We start from the raw sequence: 26,899 nt of genomic DNA on the forward strand, positions 1-26,899 counted from the left end.
AAATAGGTGATGGGGATTTAAGAGTGCACCTTTGATGAGTTGTATGTAAGTAATGAATACACTGTGTGCTAACTAACTGGAATTTAAATAAAAACTTGAAAAAAAATAAATTACTACCAAAAGGGTAAAAAAAGAAAAACATGTAAAAACAATCATGAGGGGCGCCTGGGTGGCTCAGTTGTTAAGCATCTGCCTTCAGCTCAGGTCATGATTCCAGGGTCCTGGGATTGAGCCCCACATCAGGCTCCCTGCTCAGCGGGAAGCCTGCTTCTCCTTCTCCCACTCCCCCTGCTTGTGTTCCCTCTTTCACTGTGTCTCTCTCTGTCAAATAAATAAATAAAATCTTAAAAAAAAAAAAAAATCATGAAATTTGAGAACACCAAATGTTGTTGCCTGAATTGTGCCCCCCCCACTGAAAAAAAGTCTATCTTGAAAGCTTACTCCCCAGTACCTCAAAATGTGACTATATTTGGATATAGAGCTTTTAAAGCATTAAGTTATAAAGAGGTCATTAGGGTGGGTCCTGATCCAATAGGACTGGTGTCCTTGTAGGAAGAGACATCAAGACTACAAGACTGTACAGAGGAAAGATCATGTGAGCACACAGCAAGAAGGTCACCATCTGCAAGGCCTGTCTGTTTTCTGTTGTTGTTTTGTTTTATTTTTTAGCTTTCCAGGGGATTGTAATGATCTTAACAAGTTTGAAAAACACCACTGTAAGGAATGTTCCCTTGTCTCAGTTTAGAATCTATTTGCCCACATCTTCACCTGGCTCTTCTCTTTCTTTCCTTCAAGGAAGGCCAAACATCTGATCAAATGTCTTCTGGTCAGATGCCATCTCCTCAGAGAGCCTTTCTGACCATCATATATAAACCACCTCCACCGCACCCCTCCACACACACCTTCACTCACTAAACATTTACTTTACCTTTGTTACCCTTGTAGTACCTTTAACCATCTGATCTAATTTATTACCTTCTCTAATAGACTGTAAACACCAAAGAGAAACAGACTGCTTCTTGCCCATCATTGTATTTTCAGTGACTGGTACACAGTAAAAATTCTAAACCAGCAAAATAATATTAACATGGGACAGAGATAATTTTATAGACACATCAGAAGTACAAAACAAGTGAAAGATGAAAACATTTAAATCAGAACAGAAAGAAGATGAGGAAGCAGCATGACTACCATAGTAAAAGCTCTTGACATAGCATCAGAAGACCTGGGTTCAAAAGAAGACTTGGGTTCATATAATGTCCTCAATGATAAATTGGAGATAATAATACCTTCTAAGTATTTTAATGCCCTCTCCTCCCTTGTTACATTACATTGGTGTAGGGAAAATTTCTGGCACTTCAAGAACCATGTAATGCTATTCTTAATGAATTTAAAATAAGAAATTTGTATTAGTCTATTTGGATTGCCATAACAAAATACCAGACTGGGTGGTTTAAACAACAAAAAGTTATCTTGGTTCTGGTGCCTGGAAGTGCAATACCAAGGTGATAGCAGGGTTGGTTTCTGGTAGACCTTACTTCCTGGGTTGCAGAAAGCTGCCTTCTCACTGTGTCTTCACATGGCCTTTCCTCTGTACATGCATATTCCAGGTGTCTCTTCCTCTTGTTAAAGGGACACCAGTCCTATTGGATTAGAGGATCACCTTTATGACCTGACTCAATCTTAATTACATCATTAAAGGCCCTATTTACAAATATATTCATATTAAATTTAAGGCTTCAACACATGGATGGGGGGACATGACACAATTCAGTCCATAGTTAACGTCTATTAAAAGATAAGTTGAAAGCTTAAAAACTACCTTTAACTATGAAGCTTAAAAAGTGGTCAATAATGTCAGCTTTAGATTGACATTCAACAGATGTCTTTAGATTGACATTCAACAGATGTCTTTATTTTTATAACAGCTAATTTAATTATTTTATTTTATTTTTTCCACAAGAACACTTTTTACTTGAAGCATACTTCAGAATATATGGTTCTCAAAGATATATACAAAACATTCCATCCAAGAAAAATAGAATTCACATTTTCCTCAAGTACACACAGAAGAATCCCCTGGGAAAATCACATAAAAAGTGACATAACAAATATTATAAATTTAAGAAGACTGAAATCATACCAAGTATATTTTCCAACCACAATGGTACAAAACTAAAGATCAACAATGAAACAAAGCTGGAAAATCTACAATGTAAATATTAAATATTTAATATGTATATATTAAACAGCACACTACTCCACAAGCAATGGGCCAAATAAGAAATCAAATGGTAAATCAAAATATGTTGTAAAACCAAAGAAAAAGAAAACACAGTATTCAAAACCTAGTGATGCAGCAAAAGCAGATGTTAGAATGAAATTTATGCTATAAATGTCTGTATTAAGAAAAAAAGTTCAAATAAGCAACATTACATCACAAGGAACGAGAAAAAGAAGAAACTAAGCTGAAATTTAGTAGAGGAAAGAAATAACAAAGAACAATCAGAAATAAATAAAATAGAGACCAAAATAAACAGTAACATAACATTTGAAGTAATTACTAGTTTTTCTAAAAAAAGTAGAATTGGCAATTCTTTAACTACATTAAGAGAAAAAAAAAAAGAGAGAGAGAGAGAGAGAAGACTTAAAACCCAAAATGAGAAGTGGAAGAGAAAACAATACAACAGATAACCATAGAAATATATAGCATGGTAACAGATTACTATAAACCATATATGCTAACAAATCAGATAACTTAGAAAAAAAAAAAAACAAGTAATTCCTAAAAACACACAAGTTACCAAGATTGAATCATGAATTTTGAATCTAAGAAATAGGAAATCTCCTTAGATCAATAACATGAATGACAGTTGAATTAGGAATCAAAAATCTCCCAGCACAGAAAAGCCTAAGACTACGTGGTTTCATTGGTGAATACTACCTAACATTTTAAAAAGTAATTAATGACAGTATTTATCAAAAGCTTACAGATAATAGGATAGAAGGATCACATTTAAAATGATTCTATGAGCCAGTATTACCTTCATACCAAAACAAGATAAAAACAATATAAGAGGGCGCCTGGGTGGCTCAGTTGGTTAAGCAACTGCCTCCGGCTCGGGTCATGATCCTGGAGTCCCGGGATCGAGTCCCGCATTGGGCTCCCTGCTCGGCGGGGAGCCTGCTTTTCCCTCTGACCCTCCCCCCTCTCATGTGCTCTCTCATTCTCTCTCTCTCAAATAAATAAATAAATCTTAAAAAAAAAAAAAATAAGAACCAAAAAGACTAGTTTGTCCAATGTAAGTATTGTTACTTTGGCTTTCTTTTCACATCCATTCACATGATAAATGTTTCTCCACCCCCTCATTTTCAATCTGCATGTGTCTTTAGGTCTAAAATGAGACTTTTGTAGGCAGCATATAGATGGGTCTTTTTTTTTTTTTGACTCCCTAGGTCTTTTAATTGGAGTGTTTAGTCCATTTACATTCAGAGTAATTATTGATAGATATGTGTTTATTGCCATTTTATTACTTGTTTTGTTATTGTTTCTAGAAATTATCTTTGATCCTTTCTTGTCTTTGTCACTTTTGGTCTCTCCTTTGCACTCAAAGAGTCAACTTTAATAGTTCTTGGAGGGCTGGTTTAGTTGTCACGAACTCCTTTAGTTTTTGTCTGGGACACTCTTTCTCTCTCCTTCTATTCTGAATGATAGCTTTACTGGATAGAATATTCTTGGCTGCAGATTTTTCCCATTTATCACTTTGAATATAACATGCCACTCCTTTCTGACTTGCCAAGTTTCTGTTGAGAAATCTCTAGCTAGCCTTATGGGTTTTCCCTTGTACATTAAAGACTTCTTTTGTCTTGCTTTTTTAAAAAAAATTTTATCACTATATTTTGCAAACTTAATTACAATATGTCTTGGTGTTAACCTGTTTTTGTTGATTTTTATGGGAGCTCTCTATGCCTCCTGGATCTAGATGTCTGTTTCCTTCCACAGATTAGGGAAGTTTTCAGCTGTTATTTCTTGAAATACATTTTTGGCCCCATTTTCTCTCTTTTCTTCTTCTGGGACCCCTCTAATATGAGTGTTATTATGTTTTATGAAGTCACTGAGTTACCTAAGTCTATTTTGTTGCATAATTCTTTCTCTTTTTTGTTCACTTCCTCATTTTCCATTATTTCATCTTTTAGGTCACTAATTCATTCCTCTGCTTCTTCCACGCTGTTATTCATTGCATCTAGCCTATTTCCAATCTTGTTTATTGCATTCTTCATCTCTGATTAATTCTTTTTTTAACTCGTTTAATTCTGTGGTAAAGGTCTCACTGAGATGGCAGTGGAGTAGGAGGACCCTAGGCTCATCCCATCCCACAAACACAACTAGATAACCATCAAATCATTCTAAATACCCCAGAAGTTGACCTGAAGACTGACAGACCAAACAAAGTCCACAACTAAAGGGAGAGGGGACGCCTGGGTGGCTCAGTTGGTTAAGCAACTGCCTTCGGCTCAGGTCATGATCCTGGAGTCCCGGGATCGAGTCCCGCATCGGGCTCCCTGCTCGGCAGGGAGTCTGCTTCTCCCTCTGACCCTCCCCCCTCTCATGTGCTCTCTCTCTCTCATTCTCTCTCTCAAATAAATAAATAAATAAAATCTTAAAAAAAAACAACAACAAAAAAACAACTAAAGGGAGAGAAGAGGTCAAATTGAGAAGATGGGAAGTACGGAGATGTGGTATAGGGGAGAAATGGATCATGAGTGCTCTGGAGGGGAGGGAGACTTGGTGTGGAGTAGGGTGAGAGGGAGAGGAGCACACAGGAGAAAACACAAGAAGAATGTTTCCCAAAGCCATTGGCTTGTAAAATGAGAGGAGCTGAATTTTGTGAGTTTTTGAAACCAGCTGGGCTTAAACATGGAATTTTAGAAGTCAGCAAGCTTGGCTGAGATAGAGCCTGGAGGGCACTGCCCTGCTCCTGGAGAGAAGGCAGGCAAGCAACCTGGAGGCAGAATGCATGGAAACTGCCATCTGAAAAATACCTGGGTCACACTGTGGAGATTATTCTTTATTCTAGGAACACATTCCTGACAGGCAGCATTCATGGAGACATCTTTCTGGGAACAAAGGAGCTGGCTGGCACGGTTTCCCCCCACCCCCACGCCTCAGTATAAACACAGAGCCACTGGCAGGAAGCAGTACAGCACCAACCCCAGCTGCTTAACTTGCTTATACCAAGCACCACGCCCCTGAACTCCAGTGGAAATGCCCTCCTCAGTCACATGTGCCTCAGTCCCAGTGTGGTGGTCCCTTTTCCCAGAAGACCAGCACAAGCCTCTGCCCACACTACATCTCCTGATCAGAGAGTTCAGGGGCTCAGTTCTGGTGGAGGTGGTATCAGGTCTCATTTCACAAACAGGCCTGAGTATACCTAGTTAAAGCTCACCACATTCAGGCCAGGGACCAAACACTGTTCATAGCAGGCAAGGAGAGCCTCTGTAGACAACTGGTCCAAAGGACAGAGCTGCCAAACACAATAGCAGAGCACACACAGCATACACTGGAGACATTCCCTGAAGCACCAGGCCCTGAACGCTACATGACTTCTTCATAAAGCCATTACTTTCAGGAGCAGGAGACATAACTGGCTTTTCTAACACAGAGAAGGCAGAGACTTAAACAAAATGCCAACTTGGAGGAATTTATCCCAATGAAAGAACAAGATAAGGCCATGGCCAAAGATCTAAGTTAAACAGATATAAGTAACATGCCTGATGGAGAATTTAAAGCAACAATCATCAAAATACTCATTGGGTTCGAGAAAAAGAATAGAAAACAGATGTTTTTAAATGCCAAATATTTTCTTGTTCACTAATTTTGGCTGTGATGAGTAAAGCAATGTGCTAACCACTTTTGGTTGAAGCCTGGTTAGAAAATTTATGTATGAGACAGAATTTGAAAAACTGAAATGTTTCACAAGCAAAACCAGGTGATAGGAATTAGCAAATGTAAAGCAGGCACTAGTACCTTGATGTAGGAAAACACCCAGAAGAAAAGGGAAGATTTTGGAGTTTAGGAAAAGGCAAGTTTAATACCTTTTTTTGATGAATAAGCAAGGACAACACTGCTGAGTTAGTTTCTTTTTAATACCAATTGAGAAATTATGATAGATTCTTATTCATACATATATCATAGTGAGTGACAATCAAAAAGGCCTTATAAAGAAAGAATCATAAATAATTGTGTTCTCAACTACAAAAATGACAAGCCAGGATCTTGTGTGTAGTCACTAAAAATTTTTTGTGTATTACTTTCTACTAAATTGGAACTAAATTATATTGATTTATGTTAACCAATAGATGCATGTAATGTTATTAATGCAAGATTGTATTGATTACATAAGTTGCATATTGATATCTGCAGACTGAATTTTGCCCACTATAAACAAGAGTATTTGTTTTTATTTTATTTTATTTTATTTGTTTCATTGCTATATCTATAGCACCTAAATTACCAGCTGACATATTTAAGTGCTTAGTAAATATTTGTTCAATGTAATATGTATTTAATTCATGCATGAGTACAACCAGTACTAGGATTTTATCATGTTGTAAAACATCATCTCAAAGGAAATTAGTTGGACATCAAACAGTGGTGGAGTAGGTGATTTGGCCCATGTCAATTAAAAAAAAGAGAGAATGGGTGGAGAGAAGAAAAGACAAATGATAAAATTGAGGGAAAATGCAAAAAAAATTAGGGACATTGAACCATGAAATGGAAAATTCCTTGTAAAAATTAAAATGTGTGCAAGGTAAGGTGGATGTAGGGATTGGGAAAACAATGCAATGCTGTGATAGATGTCTCCCCAGGAGGGTTCTTGGGGCTTGCTTTAGTTATTAGTTTCCATCTTAATGAAAATTTTGTAAGATTTTCCTCTGTTCTAAAACAAATAGAAAAATAACAGAATTCACATATAGCATTTTCTTGGAGTGTAACGTCCAGAGGGAAATTAGTAAGAAGTGAAGGGAAAAGCGACGCTTCTTTTGATAAGACTCAACTAAATAAGCCAGTCAATGCAAACCACAGGCATAACTCAAAGTTATTGTGGGTTCAATTCCAGACCACCACAATACAGCAAATATTGCAATAAAGTGAGTTGAATGAATTCTTTGGTTTCCCAGTACATATAAAAGTTATACTTACATTATACTGTAGTTTATTAAGTGTGAAATAGCATTATGTCTAAAAGAAAGTATATACCTTAATTAAAAAATACTTCATTGCTAAAAAATGCTAACTATCACCTGAACTTTCAGTGAGTTATAATCACTGATCACAGACTATCATAACAAATTTGGTAATAATGAAAGCATTTGAAATATTACCAGAATTACCCAAATGTGACACAGAGACACAAAGTGAGCATTTCTAATGCTATTAAAAGAATGGCAGTGACAGACTTGCTTGACAGAGTTGCCCCAAACCTTCAGTTTGTAAAATTAAATTTTAAGTTTAATGTTACAGGTACATGTTGCTATTTTATGTTTCATACCTAAGGCAGTAAGCATGTTCGTCTTATGTTAGTATAATAATTATTATCAATAATCAAAATATGCTACACTGAAGATAAATTGCAGACTTACTGAGTGTCTAGCTGATCCCAGATTTCTCCACGATTCATCTTGGACCATGCATTATGCTCCATAATAATGTCACCCTGCTCAGCTGCCTGTTGGATATGGAATATGGAATAATAATGTGGTAATCATGTCTATTTTGTCCCCACTGAGAAACTTGGTCCTAGAAAAGTGATTGACACAAATTATATGCTTAATAACTATGCAAAAAGGAATTGACTGACCATTTGAGAATTCTGCTTAATGGGCATGCTATAGTGACTTTCAATGGCCAAACCAATAATATCTTTTTAGGGGGGTATTTGTAAGTCACAGATAATCAATTGTGTGGTTAAAAGCATAAAAAAAGAGAATATTAGAATATGAAACATGGAATCCATGTCTTTACAGAAGGACAAAAGCATGAGTTGCTATCAGGTTATTAGAATTATTAATGCATCATGAGTGTGTCTGCTCTGGATTCACATGCTTATTCTGTCATTTATACATACTATTTACCTTGAGACTGCTTTACACTGTAATAAAATAGTTCTTGCACTCTTGTTGGCAAGCTAAGTATATGTGATACCATTGTAACTGATTATAGAGGAGTGTTCCTGATAAGACATGGTAAAATATTAGAATTGTTTTTATATAAATAACATGATGGGTTTCTGTTGGTGGACTTTAGATATTGAAATTTATTATAATGCCATTAAACATAAGGATTGTGCTTTGGGATTGACCAATGGAAGTGCCATTTTCATCTCAAGATACTCCAGTAACTCACCCACCCCATGGCTTGGAGCAGAGGCTTCCTAAATTTCACAATATAATAACCAATATAACAGAAAAGGTCTTGAGTAACTTCAGACTATGCTGTTCTTTCAGACTGACTTTTAATTGTCAGTGACTAACACTTATTAAGTTTATATATACCACATCATATCTTCTTAAATATAATAATAAATTTCAATATGAGAATAACAGCATGTGTTTTTATTAGTTACTGTGTATAATATTAATAATATGCTTATCTCATTTGATTTGCACAAATACTAGAAGGAATTGCCCCATATTAGAGACATAGTATTTTTTTTATTATGTTATGTTAATCACCACACATTACATCATTAGTTTTTGATGTAGTGTTCCATGATTCATTGTTTGCATATAACAACCAGTCCTCCATAGTAATAAATTCTTGGAGAACAAAGTCACACCTTTAGTTAGTCATGAACTTGGAATTCAGATGCATCTGACTCCAAAGTCTGGTTCTTAATCATTCTTATATACTATCCATCTGAAAGTTTTTAAAAATAATCTAGGGTTTATAAAAAGAAGAGCTCTGTATTAAATCCCTTTAAAAAGTATTTCCATTTGGGATTTTTCTATCTGGAGGTTTCATAAAGCAGAGATTACTCCTATAATTCAAACCATTTAGATGTGCTGTTTCTTAATGTAATAGATTCAGTTTTACATTTTGCAAAACACTAGGTTTTTAAGAATCTTCTCAAAAAAAGTCCTGAAATCTAGAAATTTGAAAAATATTTTGATAATATACTACTTCCTGAAGATTCACAGTGCATACTAATATATTTTTTTACAATCAAAGATCCTACAGTAAGAACACAATTAATTTTATCTCACAACTTCTAATTTTACCTGAGTGTTTTTTAAAAACATTTATTAAAACTCTTAGGTAATATTTTCTCAGATACACAATAGCAAATTATTTGAGGATAAAAAGGAAAAGGAAGAAAGGCCCAAAGTAATTTCCCACTTAAGATGTAATTGTATAAAACCACATAGTTTTCCCTCCAATTAGATACACTGGACAGAAAAAAAAATAGATGTCCTTTAAAATATTTTTTATTGAAAACATCAAAACATTACAAATAATAAGAAATGAAACACACACACCAAAAAAAAAAAAAAAAAACCCACTCAGATTCTACATAAGAGAAATTTCTACTTGCAGGGTCAACTTTAAGTTTCTTTAAAAGAGTACAGCTACCTGTTTTCAAATGACAACGTATGTAACTTTTCTATTAAAGCTTCATGGGATGAATGGTTTATAGATACGAAGTAGTCATTTCTTCCCTTTTAAAATCATATTTTCTCCTCCTTATCTAAAATGACATGGATGTGAGGTGGCCACATGAGTTAAATTACCAAAAGCACTCTATACTATAAGTAGAATAGAGTGTTATTAAACAAATCCATAGGATATTTTCCTCTGCGGTCTTTTGCCACCCCTATCATCTCTCTCTGTTGCTTCTCCCTTTTTTGCCCTTTCTCAAATCAAATCATTTCTGCGCAAATGCTTGCATCTCGCTAAGGAGGATATGTGATAAGAAACCAGACTTTTTCTATAGACAGGCTGCTTATTGAGTAATTCATCCATCATTTACTCAAACAGAAAATCTATGACTACCATCATTTATTCATTCACATGGGTGTTTTCCCACCTGAAGCAAAGACTCCATTTTAATTTTGTTTTACAGCTGGTGGACATATCTCTACTCTATTACGATCAACAGCCCCACTTTGCACGTATGTTCAAGGGGCAATCTTCCTTCGGAGCCTTCTAAATATTCTTTTGTAACAGAGTGTCATTCATCTTCCATTTTCTCTCATTTACCCAATCCTAGCCATCTTTTTGAAGATGCTGCCTCCTTGGCTGTTGCAGCCCACCTTTATTCTGTTAATTTATATCATACAAGCTAGCACTTAATGGCTCACCTTTTTCTTGTAATACCCCTGAAATAGAGGATAAACACCTTGAACACCAATACTACTTCTAATGTGTATTCTGTTTTCAACACCACAATATCCTAGCCCATAATGGATACCCACTAGAGATTTGCTGAATTGGAATTTGTGCAGTTATTAAGAGGGACAAATAGCTGTGGGAGGAGGGTTACTTTAGTGAGAGGAAAGAGCCAAAGTAAAATAGTAAAGGGCTGCTGCCGGACGCGCGTCCGTTAGTTCCTGTGCACCAGTCCCCGCCGTTCCTCCGCCAGCATGCCGATGTTCGTGGTGAACACCAACGCCCCCAGCGCCTCCGCGCCGGACGGGCTCCTCTCCGAGCTCAGCAGCGGGCGCAGGCCACCGGCAAGCCGGCCCAGTACATCGCGGTGCACGTGGTCCCAGACCAGCTCACGGCCTTCGGCGGCTCAAGCGAGGCGTGCGCGCTCCGCAGTCTGCACAGCATCGGCAAGATCGGAGGCGCGCAGAACCGCTCCTACAGCAAGCTGCTGTGCGGCCCGCTGGCCGAGCGCCTGCACGTCAGCCCGGATAGGATCTACATCAGCTACTACGACAGGAACGCGGCCAACGTGGGCTGGACCGGCTCCACCTTCGCGTGAGGGCCACGCCTGCACCAGGCCCTGCCGCCCGCAATATTGTGCCCGCTTCACCGCCCCCCCCCCCCCAGCGACCTCCACCCAGCGACCTCCACCTCCAAGTCGGGATAAATAAACGGTTTGGAGGCTGGAAAAAAAAAAAAAAAAAAAAAAAGTAAAATAGTAAAGACCTATTAAGTTTATGAAGTTCCATTATCACGCAATTGTATGTATTCAGTGAGTGTGAGAATTTCTGGTTTCACATTCTATTATGAGCCTAGGAAGTTGCTAAAAAGAGAGGCTCAGATGAATTAGCAAGACATACTGCATTTCAATCACACAATTCTGTGTTTTACAAAAAATAACCTTGATTTAGTTTTGTTTTTGTTTCTGTTTTGTTTTGTTTTTTGTGTCTCAAGTATCATTGTAGTGAATTCTGCTTTCCAGTCAATTACTTTTAAAAATGCTCACAACCTCATTCTTTCCAAAGTAGAGTGTCAGTTTTATCAGGTGGTTAAATGGTGTATTTAAAAAATCTCTTCTTTGCTGTGTACCCTCAAGCTACATCTATAGAGATAAATGAATTACTTACCAACACAGTTAAGCAAGCATTATTATTTTTTCCTTCTACACATATTGAGGTAGGCACTGAGCATGAAGTAACCACAGAGATATAGTCCCTTCCTTCTATAGATTATAATTCTGTGGAGAATGTGTATGATAAATAACCAATCAAAGAAAAAAGAGAAGAAAAGCAAAAAGGAATATGGAAAGTGAGGTGCTAAGAGAACCTGTTTTGAATTATGTTGTTTTTAGAGAATTGTTTTAAGAAGTGACATTTATGCTGACTTAAAAGATGAGAAAGAACCACTATGTGAATGAAAGAACATTCCAGATAGAAAGAAAAAATGTGAAAGAGGAAGTCAGGAAAGGATTTTTAGTATAAGAAGCAAAGGGGAATAACGAACAAGATGAGGGTGGAGAAATTGGCAGGGTCCAAATTTTAAGAGGATAATAGGCTAGAATAAGTTCAATGGGAGCCATTAAAGACTCTCAAGCATGGAAGGAACAATATTAGTCTAAGTTTTAAAAAGATAAGCTACTACATGGAAAATACTACAAGGGCAAAGTATGGAACATCATTCCCCGGAAGGATTTCTTCACATGCTGGGGAAGGTGCCCATTGACAGTCATAAGGCTATATACTTCAGATTCCGTATTAATAAATCAAATTTCAGAGAAGAGCCAATTAACGACTCCCAGTTCTTTTTTTAAAATTTTATTTATAAGAGAGAGCATAAGCAGGGAGAACTGCAGAGGGAGAGGGAGAAGCAGACTCCCCACTGAGAAAGCAGCCAGATGTGGGGCTCAATCCCAGGACCCTGGGATCATGACCTGAGCTGAAGGCAGATGCTTAACCATCTGAGCCACCTAGACGCCCCACTACTTCCAGTTCTACCTCTGCTGTAGCAGACAACTGATACCTCCACAATGCCATATGAACTGGAGCAACAGAGGAGTTGAACTGTTTATTTTTTTCCCTTAATTTTATTCATTCTTGATTTTCATAATATCTCCCATTGATCGATTCTTTTCATACTTCTCTATATTCCTATTCTTTATCCTCTGAGTGTCCTTTGCCGATACCTTAAATACTGATTTTCTTCCACTTCAACCCACACTGTCATGCTCATTTTTAATGTCTTTCTCTGAGTATGCAGATCTGTTTTCACAACTTTAAGTTTTCTCATATTTAATCAATAAATATTCCCTGGATACTATTAAGTACCACGCACTATTCTAGGCACTATGGATCATCTTGGGGCACCTGGGTGGCTCAGTCGGTTAAGTGTCTGCCTTCGGCTCAGGTTATGATCCTGGGGTCCTGGGATCGAGTCCCGCATCTGGCTCCCTGCTCAGCAGGGAGCCTGCTTCTCCCTCTGCCTCTGCTTGCTGCTCTGCCAGCTTGTGCTTTCTCTCTCTCTCTCTCTGTTAAATAAATAAAGTCTTTTTTAAAAGTCTATCATCTCTTTCTTTCTATCATCTGTCTCATCTTTTTTCTACTGATGCTTCTCAAATCTAGATCTCTAGCCTAAAACTCTCTTAGAAGAGGTTCTGTTTGCTGGGTTTGAGACTCATGTATCCAGCTTCTTACTATCATGTCTGCCTAAACATCATAAAGTCACTTCTTAACTCAAAATACCCAAACAAAATTTTTCTTTTCCTTAAACTTGTTCTTCCTCACCATTTTCCATCTCAGCAGTTAGTACAACCATCCATTCAGATACCAGGGGGACAGTTTTCTTTCCTCCCTCTTTTTCACTTTCCACCCTTCAATCAGTGACCAATATTTTAAATTCAAATTAATTTTTTAGTTAATTCAAGTACCCATTATCTATTGCTGGTCTCTTGCTATAAGTTCCGGACTTGTCTCCCTGATTCCAATTTCCTTTTCTTCAAATCAAACTTCCACACCACTGCCAGAGGGCCCCACTTAAAAGGTAAATCTGATCAACCTACCTCCTCCCTTATAACCACTATGTCGTCATAATAATTCAAGCAGCTTAGCTTGGCATAGGTCATCTGACCACCATCTTCCCCTCCTCTCTACCTCTAGCCTTGTCTCTTGCCAATACCTCTCAAGCATTTTCTGTTCAGCATTTTCTCTTGACATTGCTTGGGTTTGGGATTTCTTAGTTTCCATTGCTCCTTCTTTATCTGAAGAACAACTTATTTTTCTTTAAGACAGATCCCTTCAAGAAGGCTTTTTTTGGAAATTTCGAGTTTGGATTAAAGGTTTCTCTTCTGTGCGTTCATTCATTCATTCATTCACTTAAAACATCCTTTGCTTACTCTTCTATCTTCTTATACCTGCCATATACCCATGTATTATTTTTTTTGATAGGACTAGTGAGTCATGATAGAAACCTTATTTATTTTCCTCTCTCCAGAACTAATTTAGTGCCTTACACAACAGATGTTCATTAAGTAAGTGAATAATTTACTTCTCTTTCAAGCCTAAATATTTCAATATATACTACCATGCACACTCTTTATTAATGATAATATGTATTTGAATAGCGCCTTTAAGTTTATGAAATGTTTTCACAATTATGCCATGTTTGATCCAAATCATTCTTTAAGAGAACATTAATAGGTTTTGATTTTTTTCATTTTTAATAACAGGGAAAGTTGAGGTTCAGAGAGATTTACTCAAGGTCAAACAGCTAGTGATGGAACATAATTCTATACATAATTTTTTCACCAGAGTGGTGGCTCAGCCTCCTTGACCCCCTCTTTCTGAAACATGCCAGATACATTTCCTAACCTAAGAGAGCCTAACCTAAGGCAGCAGACACCCCTGCTCAAGTGGGCCTGATCTTTTCTCCCTGAGCTCCAGACGTGTATTTCTAGCAACCTGCTTAATACATATCTCCTTGGATGTGCCACAGCACTACAAAGCAACATGTCTAAAATAAAATGTAGGGCGCCTGGGTGGCTCAATCGGTTAAGTGACTGCCTTCGGCTCAGGTCATGATCCTGGAGTCCCTGGATCGAGTCCCGCATTGGGCTCCCTGCTCGGCAGGGAGTCTGCTTCTCCCTCTGATCCTCCCCCCTCTCATGCTCTATCTCATTCTCTCTCTCAAATAAATAAATAAATAAATCTTAAAAAATAAAAATAAAATAAAATAAAATGTATCTTTGCTCTTCTCCCATACCCTCTGCCTCTCACCCAAACTAGTTTGTCCTCCAAATTTTATGATTTCTAGCAATGCTATTTTGTCTCGGGGATTTGGAAATTAATGTTACAGATGTATCTGGCTATTCATCTCTTGAAAATAAACCTCTTTACTGATAAATTGTCATTATTTATTGAAAATCTGCCAGGCTATCATTCATCCCTTCAGGGCCTTACTGCACAAAGACCTTTTAGAGAATTAAATATGGCATACTGAAAATAGTACTCTCCTCTTTGCATAATTAGATTTAGGCATAAAAATATTTCAATAACAACCTAAATTGATAAAAGGTAAAAATCTCTAACAATGAACAGATTACTTTCATTACTTCAATAACTTTTTTCAGTGAAAAAAATGTTATTATCCTTCATCTTGTTTTATTTCAGTTATTTTTTTATAATGAGGAGGGTAATAATGCCGTATGTTTTATTTCTATTTATTCCTGTTTTTGTGCCATGCCAGTCAGTCATTTGACTGCATTAATGGAACCAGGGTGAAAGAGATGCCCTTTTGGATTCACCAAGTTTTGTAGTGTTGAGGTCAACTTTTCCTTCATTCTAACAATTTTTTTGTTATTTTAATATCTGTTTGAAACCATTCACTGGATTGTAATTGTTAAAATAATATTATTTTTAAAAGACCAGAAAGTTCAAAATAAGTTAAAAATATAAATTACTTAACCTACTTAGTAAACCACATGTATTATTATATAAGTAAGGCAGGAATTATATGAATTAAATTGTTGTTCTTAATTGGACTTAGATTTTAGAAATGATATCAGAAAATTACTTCAGTGGCTAAAATTGAAGGGAGAAAGCTGAAGATTCTAGGGCTGGGTTTCTCATAACCTGGGTGTGATGGAAACTGTGATGTATCACCCAGAACCCGATCATGGAAGAATTTGTTGCTCCCACTGCTGGGAGGGCTGTCATCAACAGGCTTTAGTCACCTTCAGAGATCTCAACTGCATGGTGGTCTACATCCACTGTTTCTTGGGCAACTCATATTCAATAACGGATCAATACAGAAAGACCCAACTCCTGACAAGCTCCTGGCTGTGATTGCTCCCATACGATTATGATTGTCTAAGGCTTTTTTTGGCTCTTTATCACAGCTCAGCTTCTCCCTCTACCCAATCTTGCATCCTCACATTCCTTTCCACAGGTATTGCTACCTAACAAATATCTTGCATTCTAAACTGTCTTAGAGTTGGGTTCCTCCACCCTAATCCAATCTGAAACACAGGGCTTCGAGGAATCTGTGACTCCTCTAAGTTTACAGTCATGTGTTTATCTTATACGTGAATTTTCCTGATAGAGGTTTTTCCTAGGTGGGCTTTGTACAAAAAAATGCAAGTATCATTGTCTTAGTGTGTTGAAGATCATCCCATTACTAAGAAAAGATGAAGACAAAATGTGGATAATTTCAGCCTTTGAATTAAGTAGAACAAATTCTGCACAATGACTAATTCATACATATTAACCATTCAATATCTATCACATCATGAATGGACGAAAATGAAACTAAATCAATGAATGCTTCCAAGGCAAAGAGCGCCCTGCTAAAGTAAAAAAAGAAATGATAAAACTTAAAAAAAAAGTGACTATTCTTTGTAGTCAGGAGACTGTTTCAGGCCATTCTTTTCATTTTTGTAATTTTTTTAAAAAGGACACATGAAAATACACCAAGGTAATGATACCCCTGAAAATTTTTAAAAAGATTGTGATGCACTTTTGAAATTGTGTGTATGAGTTCCTGGCTAGAGCCCTGCTGAATCTTTTTTCAAATCCATAAAGAGAGTCCCTCAGGGTATTTCACAGTGTGAGGATACACAGCCTCCTTTCCTGACAGGTCATTATTGCATATCATGCTGGGATTGAGTATGGGACTGGAGAGTGGCTGCTCTCTGCTTCTTCTGTAAATGTATGTGAGACTCAGGCTTTGGAATCTTAAATGTCCACGAGAGCTCAAAGGGTACCTGATGATTGATTTGCACTACAGGACAGGACTGACACAAGAATTGCAGTTGAGTTCAGCAGGATTGCAATCAGAGTCTTTGACAAAAGTCACGTTGCATGAGGTTGACGATCATGTGGCTATGACCACCTGCTGCAGTTTTTTATCATTGCTAGATAAGAGGGTTTTTTTTGTTGTTGTACCCTTTTTTAAATGTTGTAATTAAAAGCAGTTTCTTCAAAAGGAAAAGTTTGACAGGAAAAGAACATGTCTACCAAGTTCTGACTGAAGAATGGAAACCGATATAGGGGAAGTGAAACCATAGGGAGGCGTATCCTGTGTGTCTAATTAGTCTATAGCCTTCGAAGTTGAGATACATCACAGGAGAGATTGAGCTTGGAGCAAAGCTCCTTCCTTTATCTAAAAATGATATACTTCACAATCATTAAAATATTAAAGTCCTAGAAATATTACACCACACGGTGTTACACCAATTTATAGTTTCACTTTATATAGTTAAGAAGTCTCGGGGGGGGGGGAGCATATTTTAAAATTCACATTATGTTTAATAACTTTTTCCTCTTGTTATGCTCATTGAAAGAAAAAAATAAAAATACACAAAAATATAAAGAAATGAATGAAAATCAGTCAGAACTGCACTACATAAGAGAGCACAACCTAGACTCTATTAAAAATGTACTACCAAACCCCCAGGGAGCCTAAATCCACTAAAAATACTGCAAAATGTCAAAGAAATTTTCAGTTGTTGAAAACTAACAAAAATTTAAGTTGACTAATTGTTCAAATAAATTAACCATGTTTTTCAGTTACCTCAAATTATTTTTTGTTTGTTTAATTAATATGCAGCAACGTAAGCACATAATTGCTTTTGAGAATTGGTTTGAACAGAAGTCAAAAGCTGATCTTTTTTTCTTTGTTAACATAATGTATTATTTGTTTCAGGGGTACAGGTCTGTGATTCATCAGTCTTACACAATTCACAGCGCTCACCATCATAGCACATACCCTCCCCAGTGTCCATCACCCAGCCACCCCATCCCTCCCACCTCCCTCCACTCCAGCAACCCTCTGAAAATTCCTTAGAATAATTGGAGAATTTGCTAGAGCAAATAAATCTATTGGCATTTAGTCATATTAGAAGTTTATTAAGATCTTCATGGAGCATCTTTACCTATTCCAGTAATATTTCTTGTCAAGTTTTGATTCCTAATATTGGTCTGGACAGGGAAGAATATGAGGACTCTGAGCACATGCCTAAAGCCCTTAAGTCTTGAAAAGAGATAGCCAAACACTCACTTTATTCCAGATGGCTATGTACTTTATTCCTAATATTAAAGGGGGGTTGTAAGGTTTTTGTTTGTTTTGCTTTTGCTTTTTACCCTCAGGATAGTTTTATTTATAGAAATGGATATTCAGAGGCTTACTTTAATGTTTAAAAAGTCAACTAGTTAAATTTACAATTGCAAAAACTTAATTCATTTTTAAGCTTTTAAGCCTAAAGTTCATTTTAAACCCAGTTCACTTATTCTTTTTAAAGCTCTAGCAAATTCTCCAATTATTCTAAGGAATTTTCAGTAATTCCTAGTCCCATTTACAAGTTTAGTTATAAACATTTAAACATTTTAAACCACATTTTACATTTTTTAAAATTTATTTTCTTATATATATTTTCAGTTTTCTGACTATAATTTTCCAACTGCTAAACTTCCTGTAAAACTAATAAATTAAATTTATAAAATAAAACTAGAATTATCTTAAATATTAATTAAAAACCAGTGAGATTTCAACAACAAAAAGCATAAGCCTCAAATGACTTCCTAATTAAGTGTCTTAATTTGATATTACAGGGATTTAAAAATGGAATCACACAGTTGATCCCCTGTGATTCCAGTTGTCCAATTCTCTTCAACATTAAAGGAACCAATAGGGGGCGCCTGCGTGGCGCAGTCGTTAAGCGTCTGCCTTTGGCTGGGGTCGTGATCCCCCGGGTCCTGGGATCGAGCCCCGCATCGGGCTCCCTGCCTGGCAGGAATCCTGCTTCTCCCTCTCCCTCTCCCCCTGCTTGTGTTCCTTCTCTCGCTATCTCTCTCTGTCAAATAAATAAAATCTTTAAAAAATAAATAAATAAAGGAACCAATAGTAAATATGCACCTAAAGAATCTTAATGCTATGAGTTTGAATCTCTTAAATATTTCTATATTCAGTTTTAAATCTTTCTGGGATTGAAAAATTATTTGTCTTCCTCTCTCACTAAGGAAATATTATATTATTCCTCAAGTTTATAGGGTTAACTCTCCAAATCTACCATGTTTGCAAATTAACTATGTTGTATCCATGTCCCTGGATTTATCTACATCTACTCACAGAGGTCTACAGCTCCCACCAAGTTCAATTGGATTTTGCATTTCTTTTGCCTCTGAAAGGTGGTTTGCAGACTTTTGTGTGGTAAGGGGATGTCTAGGGAACCCAAATTGGGCAGCACAGAAGGGGCCTGCTCCTGGGTCCACGCCAAAATAGAGAAAGGAATTTGTGGGCCGTACCAGGGTCTTGCCAGGTGGGGGATGTGGCACGCAGCTCTGTATGTGGTAGGCCAGTTCTCAGTCCCATCCTGCCCACAGTCAACAACTGCTGGGAAAACTTCCTACTGGAGTCCCACACGGTGTGTGTGTGGGGGGGGGGGGACAAACAAACACAAAAGCCTTACTTTTGGAGATAAAAAGACATATTTGCTGCTCACGCTGAAAGATTTTTTTTCTTTTTAAACGGAAACTGCATTATTTCATATATTTCCTAAGGCTGTGCAACACTTTGGGATATTAAAATTATATTAGGCTCAATTTGAGATATTGCTTTGTACTCTGTTAGGTCCAGTGTATAATGCATTTCCTCAGAAACCAACATTTCCCATTTCTCTGGTGTTAATGATGTAGGAAGGGGGATAACAAAAGATGACTGTCAGGATAACCTTGTCTGGAATAGTCCATGCTGTTTCTCTCCTGCATGAATGGCATAAAATTCAACTCAGGTAACTTCTTGCAGAGAGGTGGACCCAAAGAGGGTAACAACGTACCTTTTTAAGTTAGGATTTGAGATTCTCAAAATTTGGGGTGGCTAATTTCTGCAAACTTTTGATCCTGCATTGTGATAGGTTGTCCTGAGGATTAGATGCAGCAACAGCAGCAGAAAGCATAAAACTAGGGTTGTAGTTTTTGGAAATGGCTCCTTAATATCATTATCTTCTATTACAGCATCTCAGTTGCAAATTAAAAGAGAAATAGTCTTCATAAATACGCTTTCTCCCAATTTTCTTGAAACATGTGTCTTTTTGTATAGCTTTCATTTATCTAATTTTTTTTTAAGATTTTATTTTTAAGTAATTTTTACACCCAACGTGGGGCTCAAACTTCCAGCCTTGAGATCAAGAGTCAAATGATCCACTGACTGAGGCAGCTAGGCACCCCTGTCTATTTTTGATAGAGTACAGAGAACTATTTCTCTTCTACCAGAAAAAAAAACAAATCGTTCATGCTTGATGATAAATGGCACCTGACAATCCACCTCCAGGTAAGGGAGACAATAGGATTTAGTAAGGTGTGGACTAACTTGGAAAGTAGACATCACTTTTAACAAAGGGCCCACCCCACAGCTCTAGACAGCTCTTATCCTATTGGAATACAGACTAGACATTGCCAGAAATTTGCATTTTTATATGAAATTGCCCTATTTGAAATTATTAGTTTAAATTTTTAAAGAACATTATTCAGACTAAACCAAACACATCAGTAAGATTTATTAGGTCCCATGCAGCTAGTTTCACATTGAGTGCCCTTTAATTCAATGTGCTACAGGCTGTCTAACATGCATTATCTCAGTGCCACAAGGCCCATCTCCTTCAGTTTGCAAAATCCTGTAATAGTTATTTCTGTAAAAGTCAATTCTGTAAAAGTTGGGATTTCAGTTTTCTTGCTTTTTGTGCTAGAACTCAAACTCCTTTCCCTCAGCTAGTATAATCAATTATTTTAAGCTAATATAATCTTGTGCCTCATCATCAATAATTGAAATGCTCTTCCCTCATTCTCTAATTGACTAATTTTATTTTCCCAACCTTCAATGTCCAGATCAAATGTCACCTCCCCTGTGAAGGGTTTCTATCATCAATATTCAATATTTTTCTCTTTCTCTTCACACTCAACAGCACTTTATGTAGTACCTCAGCCATGGCGTAGTGCCAGGAAATTAACATGCCCGGGTCAGCCTACTCGTCCAAGGAGAACGAAAAACATGTGGAGCAGACCTGGACCCAACCTCAACTTGGAGTCACACCAAGCTGAATTCAGGCAAAACGAGCTTATTCCAGTCAGTCTGCAAAAAGGTGACTAAAGAAAACATATTTTACATTTTGGGTTATTTGTTACGTAGCAGTATTACGGAAATAATTAACCAGTACAGCTTATCACAATGGTTAAAGGATCTTTCTAGGGCTCTGTGTTCCTGGATATTGGAACACTGAAAGAAAAATTTAAGTTTTCAGAGAAGAAAAAGAGAACCAAAAATACTTGAAACTAGTCTGTGAGAAGAAAGATCTGTTAATTTTAGCGTATAAATATAAAATATATGCTAATATTATATATATATATGATCTTTGAAGTCCATGAGTTTAATTACTTATTCCTCTGAAATGAGTTTTTGTGATTAGAAAAAAATCTGACAATCATTACTCACTTTCTAGATTAAACAAACATTTTTAGAAGTATGTAATTCCATTTATTTAACACATATTTGTGAGCCCCTTACTAAATACTAAATATAAAATGAAGTAAAGATATCCAGAAATATATGCAGGATGAGGAGGAGATCAAGAGTTCAATTAAGAAATGTCCATGTATAGATTTCGAGTAAACTTTGGTTATATGACTCTAGAGCACAGAATGTCAGTGGGTATCCAGTGATCAAGTAGCAGCTGAAGGTATGGGCTGGATATCATCTCCCATGAAGAATCTATAGAGGAGAAGAGGAGAAATCCGAGGATAGAACTCTGGATAACACTAATGTAGGGCAAAGACCAGCCATAGAAATAGAAGGGAATTTTGGAATAATTCATCATAAAAGCCAAAGTGGGAGAGAATTTCATTGAGAGGTAGTCAACAGTTTCAAATGTTTAATAGAGCATGGCTATAACAAGGGCCAATTTTCATTAGATTTGACAATTAGGAATTCACAGATCATTTCAGTTATTGAAATTTCAGGAAGAAAGGTAACAGGCCATATTACCATGGAATGAGGACTGAATGGACTATTTAGTCGAGAAAATTTTCAGTGGAGACAGCTTTTCTATAAGCTTGATTGTGAATGAAACTGGGGTTCAAACACATCTAACTCTTACTTCGCTCTCACTTTTTTCATGAATATTCTGAGTTTTCTTTCTAAAAGTGTCTTGATACATATTTAACACTTTTAATTTTCCTTTTATTCTTACACAATATTTTTAAAGGAGTATTCATCTATAAATGCAATAATAGTTCTTTGGATAATTCCTATAATTATCAGAATCACTCCACATTGGGTCATATCTAAAGAACCTTGTTCAAATTCCTGGGTCCACACTTAGTAAATGTATGTTCTTAGATAAGTTATATAAACTTTCTAAGCCTCCATTCCCTCAGATGGAAAATAGGGCTAATATTATTTATCTCATTGAGTGGATGTCAGAATCAGATAAAACATGAAATTCTCATAGGGACTAGCACAAAGTAGATACTCAATTATAATGACTGTCATTATCTTGTTATTATTAATATTACTATAGTGCAAAGAAGATTATGCAATATTTGCTTATATTTCAAAGTAATAGAGTGAATGAGTTTGCTAAGGGTAGCAGGTGAAATTATAGCCACCTAGACCAAAAGTACAGCTTATTGTTTTTGAAGTCAAAATAGTAGAAAAACATAATTTAATGAATTAAAATAATTCACCTTTATTTTCGATAAAAACAGAACAAGTAAACATTTAATTTTAATTATTGATTTATTCAATGGGTATACTAATTAACAGCATTTTTTCTTGTTTGTTAAAATTATTTTATTAATTGAAAATCTTTTTAAATTTTATTTTATCGTAGTAACAACACTTAGCAAGAAACTTAGCATCTTAAGTTTTCAAGTGACAATACAGTATTATTCATTTTGGGACAAAATTGTACAGCAAATATCTAGAACTGATTTGTCTTGAATAATTAAGACTTTAGTCTTTTGATTAGTGACTCTCTCAATTTCTTATCCTCCCAGCCTCTGGCAAACACCATTGTACTCCCTGATTCTCTATAAGTTTACGTATATTAGACACTGTGGAACCAGGCAATATTTACCTTTCTCAAACTGGTTTATTTTACTTGGCAAAGTGTCCTGAAGATTTATCCATGTTGTTGCATATTGCAGGATTTCCTTCATTTTAAGGCTGAATAATATTCCATTGCATGGATATACCTCATTTTCTTTATCTATTCATCCATCAGTGGATATTTAGGTTGTGAAACCATCATTGTGGTTTTGATTTGAATCCCCCTGATGATTAGCGACATTGAATATCTTTTTTTTTAAGATTTTATTTGTTTATTTGACAGGGAGAGAGAGCACAAGCAGGGGGAGCGGCAGGCAGAGGCAGAGGGAGGAGAAGCAGGCTCTCCGCCAAGCAGGGAGCCCAAAGTGGGGCTCGATCCCAGGACCCTGGGATCATGACCTGAGCAGCCACCTAACCGACTGAGCCACCCAGGTGCCCCTGAATATCTTTTCATATACCTGTTGGCCATTTAGATGTCTCCTTTGGAGAAATCTCTATTCAAGTCATAACCCTTTCTTTAATTGAGTTATTTATGTTTTTGTTATTGCATTGTAAGAATTCCTTATATATTTTGGAAATTAATCCCTTATTAGATACATGGTTTGAGAATATTTTATCCCATTCTGTAGGTTGCCTTTCCACTTTGTTGATTGTTTCCTTTGCTGTGTAGGAGTGGGTTTTTGTTTTGTTTTGTTGGTTGGTTGGTTTCTATAATGTCTTTAATGGGGAAGGTGATGAGATTTCTGTATACACCCTCCCCCCTGAAAAAAATATTCCTTAACGATCAAGTTGGAGAAAGAATAATAGACTGATCTAATTCCACAAAGGAGGTCCCTTATATGGGACTGACAGCAGTTCTCTTCATCAAGATTCTGTGTAATATTACTATGCCCTTGTCTATAGCAATTAAGGAACCTAGAATCAATGAAGTGCCTCTCATTCAGCTTACTGCCCGTTCAGTGAGGACTGTGCAGAGGTATTTTAGTTTGATGTAGTCTCACTTTTCTATTTTTGCTTTTGTTGTCTGTGCTTTTGGTGTCATATTTATGAAATCACTGCCAAGACCAATGTCATGAAGTTTTTGCCTGTATTTTCTTCTAGGAACTTCACAGTTTCAAATCTTAAATTTAAGTCTTTAATCAATTTTGATTTAATTATTCTGTATAGTTTAAGATACACAGAGTTTAGGGTCAAATTTCATTTTTGCGTATGAATATCCAATTTTCCCAGTATCATTTGTTGAAAATACTATCCTTTCTCCACTGTGTATTTTGGCACTCTTGCCAAAGATCAGTTGATCACATACTCATGGATTGATTTCTGGACTCTCTATTCAGTTCCACTGGTTTATATAATCTGTATCTATGCTAGTATCATATTATTTTATTGTAGCTTTTTGATATAATATGAAACCAGAAAGTGTGATGCCTCCAGCTTTGTTCTTCCTCAAAACTTTTTAGCTATTCAGAGTCTTTTGTGGGTCCATATTAATTTTAGAACTGTTTTTTCTACTTCTGTAAAAAAAAAAAAATGCCATTGAGATTTTGGTAGGGATTGCAATCTGGATCATTTTGGGTAGTATGGACATGTTTAACAATAATAAGTCTTATAATCCATGAAAACCGGTTGTCTTTCTATTTGTTTTTGTCTTTTTTAATTTCTTTCATCAGTGTTTTGTAGTTTTGACAGTACAAGTCTTTCACCTCCTTAGTTAAGTTTATTCTTAAGTATTTTATTTTTTTGGTGCTATTATAAATGAGATCGTTTTCCTAATTTCCTTTTCAAATAGTTGATTTTTAGTATATAGAAATACAACTGATATTTGTGTGTTGATTTTGTATCCTGCAACCTTACAGAGTTAGTTTACTGGTTCTTACAATTTTTTTTATGTATCTTTAGGTTTTCTATGCATGAGATCATGTCATCTGCAAACAGGGACAATTTTATTTCTTCTTTTCCAACTTGGATGCCTCTTATTTCTTTTTCTTGCCTAATTGCTGTAGCTAGGACTTTTGATACTACATTGAATGGAAGTGTCAAGAGTGGTCATCCTTGCCTTGTTCTTGATCTTAGAGAAAAATTTTTCAGTTTTTCACTCGAGTATAATATTAGCTGTGGGTTTTTCATACATGGCCTTTATTTATTTTTTTAAAGATTTTATTTATTTATTTGCCAGAGAGAGAGAGAGAGAGCACAAGCAGGGTGAGCAGCAAGCAGAAGGAGAGTGAGAAACAGACTCCCCGCTGAACAGGGAGCCTGACATGGGACTCAATCCCAGGACCCTGGGATCATGACCTGAGCCAAAGGCAGATGCTTAACCAACTGAGCAACCCAGGCTTCCCTCATACATGGCCTTTATTGACTGAGCATTTTTAAAGCACATTTAGGTAATACTTAGAACAAAGAAAAAATCTTGAGATTCTCCCAAATTACCTTCTATGCATTTTTAACCTAAAAATGGAATTAGTCATTTTACTGATTTTTTCCCCAAAAGCTAAAGCAAGATTTTAATAAACAGAGGAGAGGCTTCAGCCCCAATTTAACTAGAGATGGAAATGAAAAATGTACTCCCGGAAAAGACTTAGATTTTAAAGTCAATTATAGGTGACAAATATGAGAACAAGCAGACAGTTTTCTGACATCATTCATTTCAATTCAATACCGTATATTCAATAAATATCTTTCTAAAGTCTTTAAGTCACATTTTCTTGTTGTTGTTGTTTTTTTTTTTTTTTAAGATTTTATTTATTTATTTGACAGAGACAGAGATAGTGAGAGCAGGAACACAAGCAGCGGGAGTGGGAGAGGGAGAGCAGGCTTCCCGCCGAGGAGGTAACCCGATATGGGGCTCGATCCTAGGACCCTGGGATCATGACCTGAGCCGAAGGCAGACGCTTAAGGACTGAGCCACCCAGGCGCCCACATTTTCTTGTTTTAAGCATGAATGCCTGTACTAGATTTCCACTGCTGTATAACAAGTTACCACAGACTTAACAGCTTAAAAGAACACACATTTAAAAAAATAACACACGGGGCGCCTGGGTGGCTCAGTTGGTTGGGCGACTGCCTTCGGCTCAGGTCATGATCCTGGAGTCCCGGGATCGAGTCCCGCATCGGGCTCCCTGCTCGGCGGGGAGTCTGCTTCTCCCTCTGACCCTCCCCCCTCTCATGTGCTCTCTCTCTCTCATTCTCTCTGTCTCAAATAAATAAATAAAATCTTTAAAAAAAATAACAAAATAACAAAATAACACACATTTATTATCTTACAGTTCTCATGGACAGGAATCTGGGCACAGCTCTAATAGGTCCTCTACTCAGGCCCCTAGTATCAGTAGAGGCTGCAGTCTCTTCAGAGACTCAACTGTAAGTCTAAGTTTTCCAACATATCTACCAATATTAAATCATATTACTTTTGATTGGTTAAGGTTTTCAAGGATCTATAATTTTTTTTCATAAATTAAAAATATTAAAATTATTATTTTTTTTAAAGATTTTATTTATTTATTTGAGAGAGAGAAAATGAGAGACAGAGAGCACGAGAGGGAGGAGGGTCAGAGGGAGAAGCAGACTCCCTGCCGAGCAGGGAGCCCAATGTGGGACTCGATCCTGGGACTCCAGGATCATGACCTGAGCCGAAGGCAGTCGCTTAACCAACTGAGCCACCCAGGCGCCCCTAAAATTATTATTTTTATTAATGAAAGAAAACATTAACAAAACTATCATGTTCAAAGTCACCTAACTCTGATTTGTCTTTCTTTTATCATCTTGTTCTTTGGTCATTAAAGTTTTGCCACTTTATAATTCCTACTCTGAGATTTTACAAGGTACAGTTTCCACTACTTCTCCGGAAGCTATTTGGCACTGTAACAGACCTCTCCTTAT

General features: G+C 36.6%; 1 pseudogene; it reads left to right on the plus strand.

Moving 5' to 3' along the window:
* The first annotated feature begins 10,389 nt into the window (after nt 1-10,389).
* LOC123858294 (macrophage migration inhibitory factor-like) lies at nt 10,390-11,043 on the plus strand (annotated as a pseudogene).
* Nucleotides 11,044-26,899: the final 15,856 nt, after the last annotated feature.

Source organism: Mirounga angustirostris, unplaced genomic scaffold, assembly GCF_029215605.1.
Source record: "Mirounga angustirostris isolate CCGP_5_RB_7025 unplaced genomic scaffold, mMirAng1.0.hap1 SCAF_4, whole genome shotgun sequence".
NCBI classification, from domain to species: Eukaryota; Metazoa; Chordata; class Mammalia; order Carnivora; family Phocidae; genus Mirounga; species Mirounga angustirostris.